This window comes from Pan paniscus, chromosome 1, assembly GCF_029289425.2.
Source record: "Pan paniscus chromosome 1, NHGRI_mPanPan1-v2.0_pri, whole genome shotgun sequence".
In the NCBI taxonomy this organism is placed as follows: Eukaryota; Metazoa; Chordata; class Mammalia; order Primates; family Hominidae; genus Pan; species Pan paniscus.
This window is the reverse complement of record NC_073249.2, coordinates 127078768-127097449: the sequence shown is the minus strand read 5'-3', so window position 1 is coordinate 127097449 and position 18682 is coordinate 127078768. Positions and strand designations below refer to the sequence as shown.

The following is an 18682-nucleotide window of genomic DNA, read 5'->3' as shown; positions in this document are numbered from 1 at the left end:
AAGCTGGGACTACAGGCACCCGCCACCATGCCTGGCTAATTTTTTGTGTTTTTAGTAGAGATGGGGTTTCACCGTGTTAGCCAGGATGGTCCTTATCTCCTGACCTCATGATCCACCGCCTTGGCCTCCCAAAGTGCTGGGATTACAGGGGTGAGCCACCACTCCCGGCCCAATAAAGCTTTTTTAAAAAGTTAGATGCAGAGAGAAGAAAATATCAGAAAAACTATGATTAATATCCTCTAAGGTATAGGAGGAGATATTGCATTCAGGAAACAAGAACAGGATGCTATTGTTAAAAAAGGAACACCTGGGGACATAAAAAGAGCTCTTAGATATTGAAAACTCCAGCAGAAACAAAGAATTATACAATAAAGTTCAAGAACTTTCCCAGGGGAGCCAGGATGATGTTGAAGGGAGAGCTCAAGGTGACAGTTGTAGAGTGGACCTAGAGATCAACCAGTGCAGATTGGAGCTATCCAAGGAAGAGGGTTCTCTAAGTCATTAAAATTGATGGGATACCTAGTGCGTTTGAACTTTTAAGAGGATTCCTAGGTAAAGAAGTAGGGCTAGATTGTTCCTAAGTACTTAGAAAACTAAGCAAGCAATAACAAAAATAGATATTTAACAATAGAGGAAATAACGTTTTGCAGAAAAGGAAAGGTAATTAAAGTATACCATATGGCTCAGCTGTTAATAAAACTTAAAAGAGTTATTAGGACCATAAATGTTGAATTTTTATTATAGCAAAGTTATGATGAAGTTATACTGACTGGACTGGGGATGGAAAATGTGTTTGCGGTAGAGGCTAGGAGGAATGGGAAGGTGTGTGTGAAAGATACTTAAATGGACATCTTCCATAAAAGTCAGTAAGTAATGCCTAAAATTGAAAAAAGAAAAAAACAAGAAATAGCAATATAAACATGTTACATAGCAACATGCAGGTAATACCCAAAACAATCAGTTCAGATATGAAATGGTTGGAAGAACATGAAAGATCAGTAGAAGTTGGGGCTGACTGGGTGAACTGGTGTTTGGGGAACAAAACTTACAGATCTCTTAATACTGTGGGCAAGGAAGCTTTGATGAAAATAAAAAAAATAGGCCAGGTGCAGTGGCTCACGCCTGTAATCCCAACACTTTGGGAGGCAAAAGGCAGGTGGATTGCTTGAGGTCAGGAGTTTGAGACCAGCCTGGGCAACATGGTGAAATCCTATCTCTACTAAAAATACAAAAATTAGCCAGGCTTGGTGGCACAGGCTTGTGATCCCAGCTACTTGAGAGGCTGAAACACAAAAATCGCTTGAACCCGGGAGGCAGAGTTTGCAGTGAGCCAAGATCATGCCACTACACTTCAGCCTGGGCAAAAGAATGAGACTCTGCCTCCAAATAAATAAATAAATAAATAAATAAATAAAAATTTAAAATAAAATTATATGAAATTAAAAATTGAACCTAGAGAAGAAAAAAGAAATACTGGTCCGTATTAGGAAAATACAGGGACATTTCTGCCTTCAAGACATCTGGCTCTGGTGATTGTTCTTAAGAAGCCAAAGAGATGTATATTTCTATTAAATTATGTACATCGAGGGTGCTTTTAATAAAAAGATCCAGTAACAGAAAATTACTAATGTCCTCATTTCTGAAATGATGTTCAGGAAACTTCCATTTCATGAGCAGGTGAAGAAGAGAAACCCACAAAGGAGATAAAATCTGAGTTTTAGGTTCCCCTCTGCAAGGTAGGAAAACAGACACTCACTTTATGATATTGCCAAAAGGATTTCCTTCTTTGCCAAGTTTTAAGCTCCCAAGTTTTATCTTCTTTACCTCGTTTTAGAAGAGAATGAGAGAAAGAAAAGGCAATGAATGGCAGTGTACTGGTGCCTGGTGAGACATTCTCCTTTTTAACTAAGCAGTATTCCTTTCTGCTTTTTCTTTCCTCAAATCCAAATCCTTGGAGATAGGAATCCAGCATTAATAACTTTCAAGCCCCCTAGGTGAGTCTCATTAACAGTTAGGGTTGAGACCACTGCATCAATGGAAATCAGAATTCTGAAGCCAACAAATTTGACTACCAAAATAAATCAAATATTTTCTGTCATCTTGCCTTTTTTGCCTTTTATACAAAATGTTTACAAACCTGTGATTATATAAAGATACAATTTCATACCCAGATATTCATTTTCAACAGGTATACAATTATTTCATTATATATCATATGAGAATTAATTTGTTCTAATGGAAAAGTTCCAGGTGTAACACTTCTAGCTCTGTGTTCATGTACATGAAAACTGAGGTTCACAAGAATTAAATGACTTACACATAAAATGAATATCATACCTTAGGAATCTTGAGATACGAGAATGAATACTTTCATATCTCAGGAAAGGAATAGTCACAGGAATCTAAGAATTAAGTGAAACAATCTGTCTAAAAATACCAATTTAAAAATAGCATTCATATAAGATGGATTATTCCATTAGAACAGTGATTTTCAGCCAGGTGTGGTGGCTCATGCCTGTAATTCCAGCACTTTGGGAGGCCAAGCTGAGAATCCCTTGAGGCTAGGAGTTCAAGACCAGCCTGAGCAACATCACTAGACCCTGTCTCAAAAAAATTTTTTTAATTAGCCAGGTGTGGTGACATTTGCCTGTAGTTCTAGCTACTCAGAAGCCTGAGGCTAGAGGATTGCTTGAGCCCAGTAGTTAAAGGTTACAGTAAGCTATGATCACACCACTGCACTCCAACCTGGGTGACAGAGCAAGACCCTATCTCTATTAATAAAACAAAATTAATAAATTGCCTCTCTGGAAAGATTTACCAGTATCTGGAGATAATTTTAATTGTCACAACCAAAGAGTGCTATTTGCCTCTAGTGTGTTGCTAAACATCCTATACGGCATAGGACAGGTCCTCACAGTAAAAAATTATTGCAGCCCAAAATGCCAATAGTATTGAGGTTGAGAAACCCTGTACTAGGATACATTAATATTTAAAACACAAAATAAGTGACTTTTATATCTCAATATTACCTTTATCATCTCCAAAATTACCTCTATCTTTCAGTAAAATGAATATTCACCATATTAATAATTGGCTGAATAATTTGTTATATTGAAAGCAAAAAGACATGGCTTTGAAGCAGCAGCGAGAGTTTAAGCTTGGTTTAAAGCATCAAAACGGCCACTACTCTTTTTGAGAAGTTTCCTGGTTAGAATTTACTAAAACCTAATATATTTTTCTTTACATGGGGCCCTAAGACTCATCCTATTCTTGGATGCATTACTAAGGTACTCACTCTCATTCATCCACTACCTAATGACATGACATAAATGACTCAGAATGCCCTTATGATAGAGGCAGGAGGCAGACAAATGCCTAAGCAGATAGGGACAGGTCCTCAGTGAAACCCTACCTCCAAGCAGAAGACAGTTTAAAGCCTGAAAACCAAGCTACAAGTCAAATCCATGGACCAGATTGAGAACCTGTCTTCCCATTTGACATGCTTTTCTCTGATCCCCAAGCTTCACCTACTTTACATATACCTACCCTTTCCTAATTGGTTTTCTACACTGCCATGCCCACCTTTGAGTGGTGCCTTTGCATACTCACAAACCAATCAGCACACACTCCCTTATTTTGAGCCCATAAGAGCCCCGGACTCAGCCACACTGGGAGAGAAACCACCTGACTGCAAGGGTGGGGGACCACCCCCATGTCCCCTCCCCACTGAAAGCTTTTCTAACACTCAATAAAATTCTTGTCCACCCTCTTCACCCTTCAAATTGTCAGTGTATCCTCATTCTTCTTGGATGCAGGAGAAGAGCTCGGGAACTGCCTAATGCGGGTATGAGTCATAACACAAGCAGGCCGAGTGGGCAGGGTGCCTCCAGCAGCAGGTCCAGGGCCAAGCAAGGCCCAGGCAGTCAGGGGCAGCACCAGCTGTGGATGTCCTCAGTCAGCAAAGTGGCTGAGAAAAATCCTGCAACACTTAGAAATGGAGTACACTTTACATGGAACACTGGAGGTCAAACTTCTGCCAAATCCATCAAACCATTCAACAGGCCTGTGAGAGCCACAGCATCAAACCCAAGACTACTACACAATCTAATGTCTTCACAAAAGTAAGTCGGATGGTGGAAAGTCTACATGCTGTGTGTTAAAGACTGCTTCCTGATCTAACATGTTTAAAATTCCAAAAATTGTTCATAGGTGCTACGTTTTATTGACATTTAACTTGGAAATGCATTTACCAGCTGGTTGCCATAACTTCCTTCCTACCCTGGAGGCAGAGGTTGTGGTGAGCTAAGATCGCACCATTGCACTCCAGCTGGGCAACAAGAGCGAAACTCCGTCTCAAAAATGTATACATATATATTTTTTTCTCAGAAATGAAAATTTCCTTTCCTTTTGGACCAATATTGACCGTATTTCTTTTTTTTTTCTTTTTTTTTTCTTTTTTTTGAGACAGGGTCTTGCTCTGTTGCCTAGGCTGGAGTCCAGTGGTGCAATCATAGCTCAATGTAGCCTCAAACTCCTGGGTTCAAGTAATCCTCCTGCCTCAGCCTCCTGAGTAGCTAGGACTACAGGCACATGCCATCATTTCTAGCTAATTTTTTTTTTTTTAATTTTTTGTAGAAATGGGGTCTTGCTTTGTTGCTCAGGCTGGTCTCAAATTCCTAGAGTCAAGCGTTTCTCTTGTTTCAGCTTCCCAAATCACTGGGATGATAGGCATGAGCTACTGTGCCCTGCCATGTGGGTGTTTTTGAATAATAAATGTAAAGGAACTCCAAATCAAGCATTACTTTTATATTCATGACATTGAGATTTGTGTATAAAAGAAAACAGTTATAGATTATCATACAGATATTTGTTTCCCATTTCTCCTTAATTGGGGATCTCAGGTCATTATGATTCAAAATTCAAAACATGGGAAAAACAGACACACTTATCCTTAGAAGTTAAATTGATCTACTTAATTGTAGAAAAGTGAAGACTTTCCTTCTCTACCCTCTGAGAGTTCAATAACTCAGCCTCTGAAACATACTAACAACAGGCAAATTAATAAGAGAAAAGGTATATAAATTGATTACATGTGTGGTGGCATCACAGGAAGAAAAGTACCTGAAAAACCAGGGAGATTTAGGAGCTTATATACCCTCTACATAGGCGAGAAGGAAGCCAGGGATGTAGCCAATTTCAGGCAGAGTAAATGATTTTGGGAAAAGATGAATGGCCCTTAGAAGAACAGATGATCGTTTGTGACATTTGTCTAAGTGTGGTGTGGGCTTCTAGTCTCTTCTCTTGTGATTGAGATAACCTTCACTGGTGGATGAAACTCCTGGAAGAGTTTCACTGATGGAAAATTGATGACAAATTGAGTTCCTTTGCAGGATCTATCTTTAGACAGACAAGGGAAGTTCAGAGAAAGCCTCTCCCTGCATATACTGTTTTTCAAGTGTCTTCAGCTCAAAGTATTACACCAAAGCACCATATTTTGGGGCGGCATTTCCTGAACCCCTTCATAAAGAACTGGAGAAGATTGAGAAAATAGAGAGCAGAGTTGCTGTGGAGTTAGATGCTAAGGGTAATCAGGCTGGGTTCACTTCACCCCACCCAGCCGCCCCGATTAGATGAATGTTTTTGTCTTCTCTCAATTCTCTGAGTCTTGCTGTCTAGGATCAGCCTTCAGAACAAGTGTTCAGTAATATTTCTCTGAAAGAAAATGAAAGTCACAGGTCATGGTCAAACTTCCATTTAACTCTAACCTTTAGCAAGAGATGCAACCAAAAAAAAAGCTGATAATTCAGTTTAAGTCCCTGTAAAATAACCTTGCACACTGAAGAGTAGCAGGATATGCCACCCCAAAATATGCCAGCTTGGCATAAGGATTATTTTGAAAGGTGCAGCAAGAATAGTGATTGATTATATAGGCTCTTTTGAAGTCTGCTTTGCTGCAAGTTTCAATAAAGAATTTCAGATTGGAGTTTTAAAAGCCCCTCAAGTATAGGAAGCCACACCAAGGACTCACCAACAGATGTCTCTTCTCAAGGTTCCCCAAATATTCTGAGGTTCCTGGGCCTGCCAGAAAGTGATCTTTCTCCCCAGTAAGGTTAGGAACTCCATAGGCAAGGTACAAAGCCAGTTGTTTTCAAGGGGCTTTATTGGTTCCATAAAGTCAACCTTAATTCCTTAAAACTGTCTGTCTTATCTGGGGTTTTGTTTGTTTTTTGAATCTCGCTCTGTCGCCCAGGCTGAAATGCAATGGCGCAATCTTGGCTCACTGCAACCTCTGCCTCCCAGGTTCAAGTGATTCTCCTGCCTCAGCCTCCTGAGTAGCTGGAACTATAGGCTCGTGCCACCACGCCCAACTAATTTTTGTATTTTTAGTAGAGACAAGGTTTCACCATAATGACCAGGCTGGTCTGAAACTCCTGACCTGGTGATCTGCCCACCTCAGCCTCCCAAAGTGCTGGGATTACAGATGGGAGCTACTGCGCCCAGCCTGTTGTATCTGTTTTTAAGCATATCATTCACAAATATGACATCTGAGTCAAAGTCTTGGTAATATAACTACTTCTATTTGTGCCTTGTTGCAAGGAGAAAAAGTTCTTATTGAACTTAGGTGAATAACTGTGTTGTCATGAAATAAGAATATTTGATAAGAGATTCTGATTCTGGAGGGATCAGGTATGGAGAAAAAGATAAACGTTTTGTTTTGTTTTTCATTTAAAAGTGTATAACCTACCAAATTGCAGTAAGTTATAGATGATTGAAGAAAGTAAGAGAAAAAGGGTTTCTTTAAATTTGGAAAATGGCCAGGTGTGGTGGCTCACACCTGTAATCCTAGCACTATGGGAGACTGAGGTGGGAGGATCACTTGAGGCCAGGAGTCTAAAACTGGGCAACAAAGTGAGATTTTGTCACTTCGAAAAATTAAAAAAATTAGCCAGGCATGGTGGCACACTCCTATAGTCCTAGCTACTTGGAAGGCTGAGTGGGGAGGATGGCTTGATTCCGGGAGTTCCAGGCTACAGTGAGCAGTGATTGCTCCACTGCACTTCAGCCTGGGTGACGGGAATCCCTGTCTCAAAAAAAAAAAAAAAAAAAAAAGCCTGGAAAGTAAAACGCTGGAGAACCAGAAATATTTCAAACAAAATAGCATAGATATTGTAATCATCCTCATCAGTTCACTTAATCCCATGTAACTAATTTTTGTTGTTGTTGTTGTTGCTGAGACAGTCTTGCTCTGTCGCCCAGGCTGGAGTGCAGTGGTGCGATCACAGCTCGATGCAACCTCTGCCTCCCGGGTTCAAGCAATTCTCACGTCTCAGCCTCCCAAGTAGCTGGGATTATGGGCACCCATCACCTTGCCTGGCTAATTTTTGTATTTTTAGTAGAGGTGGCGTTTCACTATGTTGGCCAGGCTGGTCTCAAACTCCTGGCCTCAAGTGATCCACCCACCTGGGCCCCCCAAAGTGCTGGGATTATAGGTGTGAGTCAACGCGCTGGGTCCCCGTGTAACTAGTTCTTGTTTTACTTGATCTTGGTTTAACAGTCTTACAAATCAATCGGTTTCTTTATTAGTGTTTTGAAAATTCTTACCTAGTCCAGTGGTATGACCTTAAAGTTTTCAGAAATCTGTGCTTGTCAGAGTTTTTTCCATGAATCCTTTGAAAAGAAAATACGTTCAAATTATAGGTGCTTGCAGGAATTATAGGAAGGCATCTTATTAAACAAATTAACTGTCTGCAGAAGACAAAAGACTTAAAATGTTGATGCTTTAAGACCTAATGAGAGTTCATTATAATGCAATTGACAAGAAAATTTGGTTATTTTTGTGACATATCACTTTAAGATAACTAGAATTATGACTTATACTAGGACATATCAAATTTCCAGGAATTTTATGCATTTCTGGAAGACATATTAATAATATATACCTATATAAATATAGCATAAAGGAAGTTAAGCATCACTTCTTACTTGACAATGCTTCCCATTTGCTTAAACTTATCAAGGAAGCTTGATTAGCTTAAGATCTTTCTTTTAATAAGGAAAGAACAAACCTGGGCAACAAAGTGAGATCCTATGTCTGCAATAAATTAAAAAATTAGGCGGGCATGGTGGTATGCACCTGTAGTCCCTAGGTGCTTGGGAGGCTGAGGCAGGAAGATCACTTGAACCTAGGAGTTTGAAGCTGCAGTGAGTTGTGATCACACCATTGCACTCTGGCCTGGGCAACAGAGTGAGACCCTGCTTCACACAAAAAAGGGCCAGGCACAGTGGCTCATGCCTGTAATCTCAGCACTTTGGGAGGCCAAAGCAGGAGGATCACCTGAGCTCAGGAGTTTTAGACCAGTATGGGCAACATAGTGAGAACTTGTCTCTGCAGAAAATTTTAAAAATAATAATAATAAAGAAAAAAATATTTTTTTAAAAAAGAACAATTTTTTTCTGAGATTTTCCAGGGGCCCTGAAAATCCCAGTTATTAATTAGTTTGAGGTCAAAATTTAGATTTTGATTTTGGGAAGTTTGTAAAAAAAAAGTCAAAAAGGTTAAAGACTTGTTTAAAATAGAATCACAGGTCACTGTGAAAAAATACTTAGTTATCATTTAATCAAAGTGGCAACTGAAAGACTTCAAAGGCAAAATACAGAAAACTGTAGCTGTAGGAAAAACCTTACCTCTCCTAATAGAGAATGCTCAGTTTCCTTAAGTAATCAAAGATTTGATAAAGACAACATGAAACATAGAAAATTACTTTGATAATGGCTGGGCGAGGTGGCTCATGCCTCTAATCCCAGCACTTTGTGAGGCCCGGCGGGGCGGATCACCCAAGGTCAGGAGTTAGAGACAAGCCTGGCCAACATGGTGAAACCCCATCTCTACTAAAAATACAAAAATTAGCCGGGCATGGTGGCGCATGCCTGTAATCCCAGCTACTCTGGAGGCTGAGGCAGGAGAACTGCTTGAATCCGCTGAGAGGCGGAGGTTGCAGTGAGCCATGAGCATGTCACTGCACTCTGGCCTGGGCGACAGAGTGAGACTATGTCTCAAAAAAAAAAAAAAGAAAATTACTTTGATAAGACAAAAAAACTTTGTTTTCTAGGCAGATTATTTAAAAGGTAAAGAAAACCTTTTACAATCTTTTACCAAGAAGAGACCAATACTACAAGAAATCTTTGTCATTTTAACAGAGAGAAGACCAATTTTTAGTTTTGCATTAGTGTATGGTATTTTGATGTTGAGTCATTTCAGACCCTTATAATAAGTTCATTCAATGGTAGTCAACTTGACCACACAAGATTCTCTCTTCCCAATTTTCTATATCAATTTTTTGTCCTTCATTCTCCTTTTACATTCTGAAAAATTTAAATAATCTCCAAGCTAGAAAAAAATTCTTTTTTCAACAAACACACATTTTCATACTCCATACCTTTTCTTACCAAAAATACACCCTACTTTTCTTATACACAAAGTTGTTTTCCCTATTATCTCTAGTAATTTTAATTGCATATACTAATTAGAATTTTTCCTTTTTCTTTTTTTGAGACAGAATCTCACTCTGTCACCCAGGCTGGAGTGCAGTGGTGCGATCATGGCTCACTACAGCCTTGAGCTCCCAGGCTCAAGCGATCTTCCCACCTCAGCCTTCTGAGTAGCTAGGACTATCAGTACATGCCACAAAGCCTGGATAATTTTTTTTTTATTTTGTAGATACAGGGTACCACTATATTGCCTAATTAAAATTCTTAACCCTTAGTAAACCTAATTTCTAGTGAAAACTAGGAAGTAAGCAATTGTGAACTGTCTGGCACATACTGTATAACACTCTGTAGATTGGCAAATGTATGACTATATAATTTCATAATTTCTAGAAACATATAATTTCCCACAGCACTATTTTTCAATGTTGCACAGGACATATTTACCAACTGACCCCACTTCTGTATTAAGAAGCCAAAAGTTCATAAATTTAAACCTATGTTTGGCAATTAATATTTTAGTATTTTATCTTATTTGTAAATGGTCTAGATACTCAATGAATATTCACAATTTAACTTAACAAAAAAACTCTAAGGGTATATGTTACCAAAGAGATTTGGGAAACTGTTTTTCAGTAGACATATTATAAAACATAGTTATTGTTTAGAAGTTTATTTATAAACTTATCCCACTTACATTACTTGATTGTTTTTAACAATTACATTTGGATTATTCATGAAAATTTCACGAGACAGACAAATCTCAAGTTATTTTCTAGCCATAATTCTCAAGTTATTTTCCTGTTAACTATTTTTATACCACATGTGTTTTCATGTTAAGCAAGCATCATGAGAGCAAAAATCAGCCTGGGTAATATAGTGAGAACTTGTCTCTGCAAAAATAAAAAATTAGCCAGGTATGGTGGCATGTCCCTGTAGTTCCAGCTACTTGGGAGGCTATAGTGGGAGGATCGTTTGAGCCCAGGAGGAAGAGGCTGCAGCAAGCCAAGATTGAACCACTGCACTCCAGCATGGGTGACAGAGGGAAACCCTGTCTCAAAAAAAAAAAAAAAAAGGGAAAAACCTAAAAGTTAATACAAGGGGTTTTGTTTTAATGCTATGTTTGATATACATGAAGTAATAGGTACTACATTTTTATTTGTACTTTTTGTGCTTAGATTCAATTTATGATTTTTATAATTTTAAATATTTACTATAGAAAACATAAGTTCAGGCCAGGCTCAGTGGCTCACACTGTAATCCCAACACTTTGGGAGGCTGAGATAGGAGGAAGAATAAATAATGTGAACAACCAATGGAGTAAGATTCCTGTGGATGAGGTTGTAGAAGGGTGCAGCATAATAACCACAGGACCAGCCAAACTGGTAACAAACGTCAAGTTGCCTTTTAGGTATAACAAAACCAAAAACTGCAAGTCATGCAGCCCAGGCATATGTTGGGAGAAAAGCTGAGTGTTGGCAGAAGCTGAGGCAGGGCTTCCATGTCTGACATAATGTAAAAGAGTCTTGGAATATGTCCAGGGTCCAGGATCTAAAACCCCTTGTGCCCTTTGCAACAACAAGCTCGGTGCTAAAGGGTGGAAGGCTACCCTGATGCACCATAATCTAAGCCCAGGGCATAAAACCCCTTGTGGCTTGGATAGAATCCCGGGCTTGTGACTCTGGAATGTGTCTAGACTTGCTGGCTCCTTGCTCCTTGCTCTCCCGGGATCGATTATATCTTGATTTAAAAGAACCTGCTCTCCATTATCTCAAGTAGCGGAGCAGATGCTAAACCGTCACAGCTGTAAATCATGTGCTTTAATGCAACACTCCCTTTTGACTCCCACATTTTCACCACCTGTTTCTTTGATCACCAATAAATAGTCTGGGCTTCCAGAGCTAGGGGCCTTCGCAGCCTCCACACTCGCGATGATCCTCTGGACCCACTTTCTCTCTCAAACTGTCTTTTTCTGATTCCTTTGATTCCGCCGGACTTCATCATGCCCACGACCTGGTGTTGGGTCTGATCACCCCAACAAGCATACACAACAGAAAAAGCTTTGACCTTTAACAATACCTGGAACCAACTATTCCTCCCCTCAAAACATGCCTGCAATCCGAAGGATTTTCAGAAGTGAGGGGTCTGCTGACCTGGAAGATCTGGGGCTAAAATCTGCCTCAACATGCTTTACTGTAAATGGTCAAATTTGAAGCTCCCCAGTCGAATCCTGCCAAGCCAACATTCCCAAATCCTGTCTCTTTTCCTCTGATCTCATAAAACTTGCCGCAGACTCCAAAGTGGGGGACAGATTTGAGCTTGTCTTTTTGCTGCCAGTTCTACAATAAAGCCTTTCTTTTCTCAAAAGCTGGTGCCATAGTTATCAGCTTCTGTGAGCATCAAGCAGTGAGCCCATTTGCTCCATAACAGATCATACCATATAGAGGTAATAACCACTGAGAAAGGAGATAAAGTACGGAGCAGTGAGGATGCACAATGCATGAGTTAATGAAGGGTGTTGTTTTAAGCCTCCACATCCACAAATACACTCATAGTCTCACAGGATGAAAGCAGGGTGTTGGTCAGGCTATAGTTCTCAAATAGGACTTGAGGAAATTTTCCAAACCCATTCAGATTGTTAGCAAAATTCAGTTCCTAGCAGCTAAAGGGCTAAGGCCCCCAGTCCCTGGCTGGCAATCAAGCAAGGGCCACTCTCAGCTCCTAGGCCTTCTGCGGTTTCTTGCTATATGACCCCCCATACACAATTTACACCATAGATGTTTGCTTTCTTTCAGGCCACCCAGAGCACGTCTCTCTTATCTCCTCTTTGATTAGCCAGGGAAAAGTCTCTGCTTTTAAAGGGCTCACCTGATTAGATTAGGCCCAGCAAGGACATTTTCCTATTATTTTGTTGGGTTTTTTGTTTGTTTGTTTGTTTGTTCATTGTTTGTTGAGACAAGGTAATGCTATACTGCCCAGGCTGTTCTCACATTCCTGGGCTCAAGGGATCCTCCTGCCTCAGCCTCCCAAGTAGCTGGGATGACAGGTGTACACCACCATGCCTGGCTAGAAAAGATGGAATCAGTGTTACTGATTTCTCTTCACTATCTTAAAGTCAACCAAAAGGGACCTTAAACAGATCTGCAAAATCCCTTTTGCTATTGTGAAAAACAAAAATTGGACAAGTAAGGATATTAATTTTAATTTTACTCAGGCTATTGCAATGGTAGAGCATCCCCAATTCAAAGATCAGAGTATCTCAGCAGGTGATTTTGCCTTAGAGTTTCAGAAAGAATGGTAATCAAATTTCAGGTGAAGTGATTTACAGTAGAGTGTTTTTGCAAGCAGGGGTAATATCAGTTGGTTGGCTGAACAGAAAGTGTTTTTCTGTGTATTAGCTAGTTTTTCCAGGGGACAAACGATTCTAATTTCAGTAATCATGAGCCAAGGAACAAGAAGTTGAGGATCTGTGTTTGGCCTTGTCAGCAAATTCATGCAAGAGGGGAAAGTTCTCTGTTTGTTCCTGACACAGGTAAATGGTGGAGTTATCCTCAACTGTTATGGGAGTCATGAGAAAAAGTGGAAAGTGAGTCCTATCTAAGTCATATGAAGAAAGATGGTTATTTGCAGAAAGTCCTTTCCTGGAATGCAAAGGTTAGAGGGATTTCTTAACTGTTGCTGTTCTCCAAGAGCACACGACTCAGGTAAAGTTTAACATGGTTAGCCTTTTGTTCGATACTGAACAACTCAGGTGAGAATAAACGTGGGTGGGACCAAGCAAGGGCTAAGAAACAATCTCTTGAGAACCCTCACTGGTGCTGTTCCTGTAAAAATCAATTGAATTACCTATTGAGAGGTGGTTAAAAAGAAATCAGCTGTTTCAAAGTCCTGGGCATGAAGCGTCTTAAAAAGGATGCCTAAAATGAAAAAGAGAAATATTAATATGAAAAGCTGTATTAGAGTAATAGCTTCAGAAGTTAAATCTGAGGGTAACCAATCCAGTGGATTCCAAGAGGTTGGTAAAACTCACTGAGTTTCTTGAGGCTAAAATGTTGATGTTCTTGGTGATGTCCACAGTCTTAGCTACCTTTCATGTAAAGGTATGCATAACCAGTGTTTTGTCAAACTTCTTTACTGGCCCTGACAGTCACTTGTCCAGAAAGAAATTCATACTGGCCAGGTGCAGTGGCTCACACCTGTAATCCCAGCACTTTGGGAGGCAGAGGTGGGTGGATCACCTGAGGTCGGGAGTTCGAGACCAGCCTGACCAACATGACCAACCCTGTCTCTACTAAAAAATACAAAATTAGGCAAGCATAGTGGCGCATGCCTGTAATCCCAACTACTCGGGAGGCTGAGGCAGGAGAATCACTTGAACCTGGGAGGCGGAGGTTGCGGTGAGCCGAGATCGTGCCATTGCACTCCAGCCTAGACAACAAGAGAGAAACTCCTTCTCAAAAAAAAAAAAAAAGAAAAGAAAAATCCATACATGGTCTGCTATGGTGATGAGTCCTGGAGTCCTTCAAGATTTGTAGGAAGTCATTGGTCTTTAGCTCACAGAACTTCTTAAAATTCCAAAGAAAAAGACCCAGCGCAGCACCTGAAAAGGATTTAACTGATCAAGTTTTAGTTCTTGGTGATGCTGAGTCACACAGAAGGGAGAAAATTTGGAAAACTTTGTTTAGAGCGTTGTAGCCAGATATTGAAGAACACTGGAAGAATTAAGCATTGGGTAATTGTTGATAATTTGTGCAAGGTAACAGGATCCAGTCCAAATTACAGGCATGTACCCAAACTGATTTTTTCACAAAAAGTATATAAAGTATGGGGGAAGAAAGTAACTTAAATCTCTACCAGAGAAAACAGAGTTTGCATATCCATCAATTACCTGCAATTTACAAGGAGTGCAACTAACTCAAAGGAAATGAACAGGGCTAGAGTCTGGTAACACTGTTGCAACTCAGGACTATAGTCGCAAAGAAGGGGTATAGTGCTATAGTTTTCCATTGAAACAGAAAATATCTCTCCAGTCACTCCCCTTTTAATCAAAGATGATATTGAAGATTATCCTTGAACACAAAATAAAGACGGTCTGATTAGATTTGACCTGATTATTTACATAGGTGCTACAAAAATTGTAATGTACCAGAGTCCTTCTTAAATGTGCTTTGCTGAAAGTTTAGTAAGAAATGTCACATTAAACTTTTAAAAACTTTTTGAGCTAGGAAGCCAAGCCAAGAATTCACCATCAAATTTCACCTATAATACCTAAAAATTTGGGTAAATTCCTCACTTCTCAAAGTCCATAAAATATCCTAATGTTCACAGTCCTGCCAGGAAATGACAATCTTTATTCATTCTGTAAACCAGATAAGACTCCAGTTTTCCTAGGTATGCTTTGTAAGCTTTACCTCCATAAAATTAACCATAGTTCCTTAAAAGTGTCAGATCATATCTGATTAAGTAATCATTCTAAAATATAACATTTCAAGGAAGACATTTGTTGTATAACCAATATTTGTAATTAAATCCTGTTAACAAGGAAGACAGACTCATTGAAATTGTAAAAATAACTATATTGCAATGAAAATAAAAATAGTAAGCTCAGATGTGGTGGCTCACACCTGTAATCCCAGCACTTTGGGAGGCCGAGGTGGGCAGATCACTTGAGACCAGGAGTTCAAGACCAGCCTGGCCAACATGGCGAAGCCCCATCTCTACTAAAAATAAAAAATTAGCCAGGCATGGTGGCGCATACCTGTAATCCCAGCTACTCAGGAGATTGAGGCACGAGAATCACTTGAACCTGGGAGGTGAAGGTTGCAGTGAACTGAGATGGTGCCACCACACTCCAGCCTGGGTGAGAGAGTGAGACCCTGTCTCCAAAAGAGAAAATAATAATAATAATAATCAGTGACAGTTTCCAATTCTGGAGAAATCAGGCAAAGAGAAAAATATAAATATTTCATTTCCATTTACAAAAGTGTAATTTAATCAATTATTATGAGTGACAGCTTAAGAGGAGAGAGAAACGCATTCCTTATGTTCAGAAAATATAACATTAAACATCAACAATATTCCAGATGAAAGCCGCAATTATCCATCAGCTTAACCAGTCCTATGTAAGTAATTCTTGTTCCACTCAGTCTTGAGTTAGCAGTCTCAGAAATCTATCTGCTTCTGAACCACAGTTCTGGAAATTCTGACTCAGTCCACTGGTATAAATTCAGAATTGTTTATGTAATGCCATCAGAAGAGCCTGTGCCCAGGAGTACCTGGACACAGGGTTCCTTTTTCACAGGGCTCTGAAAGAGTCCATCTTTGTTGATTCACTCTGGCCACAGCTATTTCAAGTGCTTCACAGAAGCATCAGAGTAAAACAAAAAACTGTCTATAGATGACAAAAGTCCTTTCCCCTATCCCTCCCCTCCCCTTCCCTTTCCTTTCCTTTCTTCAACAGGGTCTCATTCTGTCACCCAGGCTAGAGTGCAATGGCACAATCTCAGCTCACTGCAACCTCCACCTCCTAGGCTCAAGTCATCCTCCTAACTCAGCCTCCTGCATAGCTGGGACTACTGGCGCACGCCACCAGGCCCAGCTAATTTTTTGTATTTTTTGTAGAGATGAGGTCTCACCATATTTCCCAGGATGGTCTTGAACTCCTGGGCTCAAGCAATCCACCCACCTTGGCCTCCAAAAGTACTGGGATTACATGCATGAGCCACCGGGCCCAGCTGATGACAAAAGGCTTTAAATGGCTAGTAATAGTTATTACTAATAACTTTCCAAAGTAAAAGATCTGATGAGAGTTTATTACAAGAATAATGCAACTGGCAAAAAATGTTTCCATGGCATGCAAAATGAAATGTCAACCCAAAAAATTTTAGATAAAATATCTATAAACATAATGATTAATCCTATTTTCAAAGAAGAGTAGATAATACATCTACATTTTGAAAATAAGTGAATGTAATCTTCACAGAGGAAAAAATATTCAAATATAACATATAATAATCCTGAGACACAATATACCATGGATATACTAAACATATAGTTAGACTACACCGAGAATATATCAAGTTTATCAAGGAAAGAGACTCACAAAATCTCGAGTAGATCCTAAACATCTGAATTTGATAAATCTTCGTAGGTTAATGATATGAATCCCCAGTTGAAAACCTCTGGACAAGAGGATGCTAGATTCAAATTAAAGTTGCAACTAACTTAACATTTTAAAAAATAACTCAAAATATGACCAGTGTTATTATACCATTTTTTTGTCTAATATCTTGGCAAAACAGCACCAAGACTCTGAGAAATGGAAATATAACATGGATAGTGAGGACACTGACAAATCTCTATGAACTTCTTATATAGCACACAATTTCTGAAGTATTTATATTAATAGCATTTTACTCATACAAATTTATCACCTCTTCTGATTTGACAACTTTTCCCAAGGAACTCATCAATAGTAACAAATTAAATAAACCTAATTATTTCTAGCATCTCCCTTTTTATAAGATGAAAAACAAATTCCTTGTGATTTTTCAGAGGCCTTCTGGAAAATCGGTTTTAGGTGCAAAATATATCATTTAGGACTTTATATTGGGAAGGCAAAATATCAAAAGTTGTCAGGAGGTTTGAACAGTCGATTAAATAGGATCATGGGTTCCTGGGAAATAACACTTGGCTACCTATTTAATCATGTGACAGCAAAATGACATTAAAGAATTTTAAAGGTGGGGCACAGTGGCTCACACCTGTAATCTCTACACTTTTGGAGGCCAAGGCAAAAGGATCACTTGAGGCCAGGAGTTTGAGACCAGCCTGGGCAATATAGCAAAACCCTGTCTCTACAATTTTTTTAAAAAGTTAGATGGGCATGGTTGTGCACACCTGTAGTCCCAGCTACTTGAGAGGCTGAGGCAGGAGGATGGTTTAAAGCCCAGGCATCTGAGGTTGCAGTGAACTACGATTGCATCACTGCACTCCGGCCTGGGCATCAGAGAGACCCTGTTTCTAAAAAAAATAAAATAAAATAGGCCGGGTACAGTGGCTCATGCTTGTAACCCTAGCACTTTGGGAGTCCAAGGCGGGCGGATCACGAGGTCAGGAGATGGAGACCATCCTGGCCAACATGGTGAAACCCCATTTCTACTAAAAATACAAAAAAAAAAAATAGCTGGTTGTGGTGGTGGGCGCCTGTAATCCTAGCTACTTGGGAGGCTAAGGCATGAGAATTGCTTGAACCCAGGAGGCAGAGGTTGCAGTGAGCTGAGATCGCACCACTGCACTCCAGCCTGGCAACAGAGCAAGACTCCGTCTCAAAAATAAAATAAAATAAAATAAATAAAACAAAAATGTAAAGTATACATAGATGATAGCACAATTGAAAAGGACCTTGGTTCTTCTTTCAAAAGTGGGCAGACTTTTCTCTTAAATAAATAATTATCTTAAATAATCAAGGACATGATAAACTCAACATAAAGCACAGGAGATTATTTTGATAAAACACAGAATCTTTGTTCTACAGATAACTCAGAAGGTAAGAAAAATCTCTTACAACTGAGACAGAGCAGGGACATCCTTTAGGGGCCGGCTGCCCACTGTCCCCCTTCCCCCAGGCATGGAAATATAAAAAAGTCTTGAGTTACTTCAAGGGAAATTCTGGGCACCCTGCTAGCCTTGAAAAGTAAATGAGCAACCTGATAAGCAAGAAGGTAATAGCTTTAAACAATAGCCAAGGAAGTTAGAGCCACAAGATGTTTGGTTCCCTATGGAAACTAAAGATAATATATCAACATATGTTCTTGAGTTGTTTTTCAGACACCTGGACCCCCACCAAATAGAAAGTCCATCCTGCTGACATGTAGAACTCAGATAAGAGGGAACTGAGGACTGAACTCTAACCACTGTTCTTTGTTCTAAATTTCTTCTTGAGGGGCCTGGAGAGTTGCAACCACAGGCCAGATCTTAACATTCTTTCCTGCTGACCCTAAGTTTTTAGACAAAGCTTTGCTTCCTTAACCAATTGCAAATCAAAGAATCTTGGAAGCCACCTGTATCAGTCCTTTCTCACGCTGCTATAAAGAATTGCCCGAGACTGGGTAATTTATAAAGGAAATAGGTTTAATTGATTCCCAGTTCCACAGGGCTGGGGAGGCCTCAGGAAACTTACAATTATGATGGAAGG

The 18682-nt window shown here is 39.6% G+C and overlaps 1 long non-coding RNA gene across 1 annotated transcript in view; it reads right to left on the bottom strand.

Annotated features, from left to right (window-relative positions):
- LOC106635067 (uncharacterized) overlaps nt 1-18682 on the bottom strand; it is a 56089-nt gene that overhangs the window by 19469 nt on the left and 17938 nt on the right. The window contains exons 2-4 of the long non-coding RNA XR_008626145.3: nt 13333-13403; nt 7603-7668; nt 1757-5712 (exon numbers count right to left, since the gene is read on the bottom strand). This is a non-coding gene — a long non-coding RNA (uncharacterized LOC106635067). The remainder of the gene's footprint in view (nt 1-1756; nt 5713-7602; nt 7669-13332; nt 13404-18682) is intronic.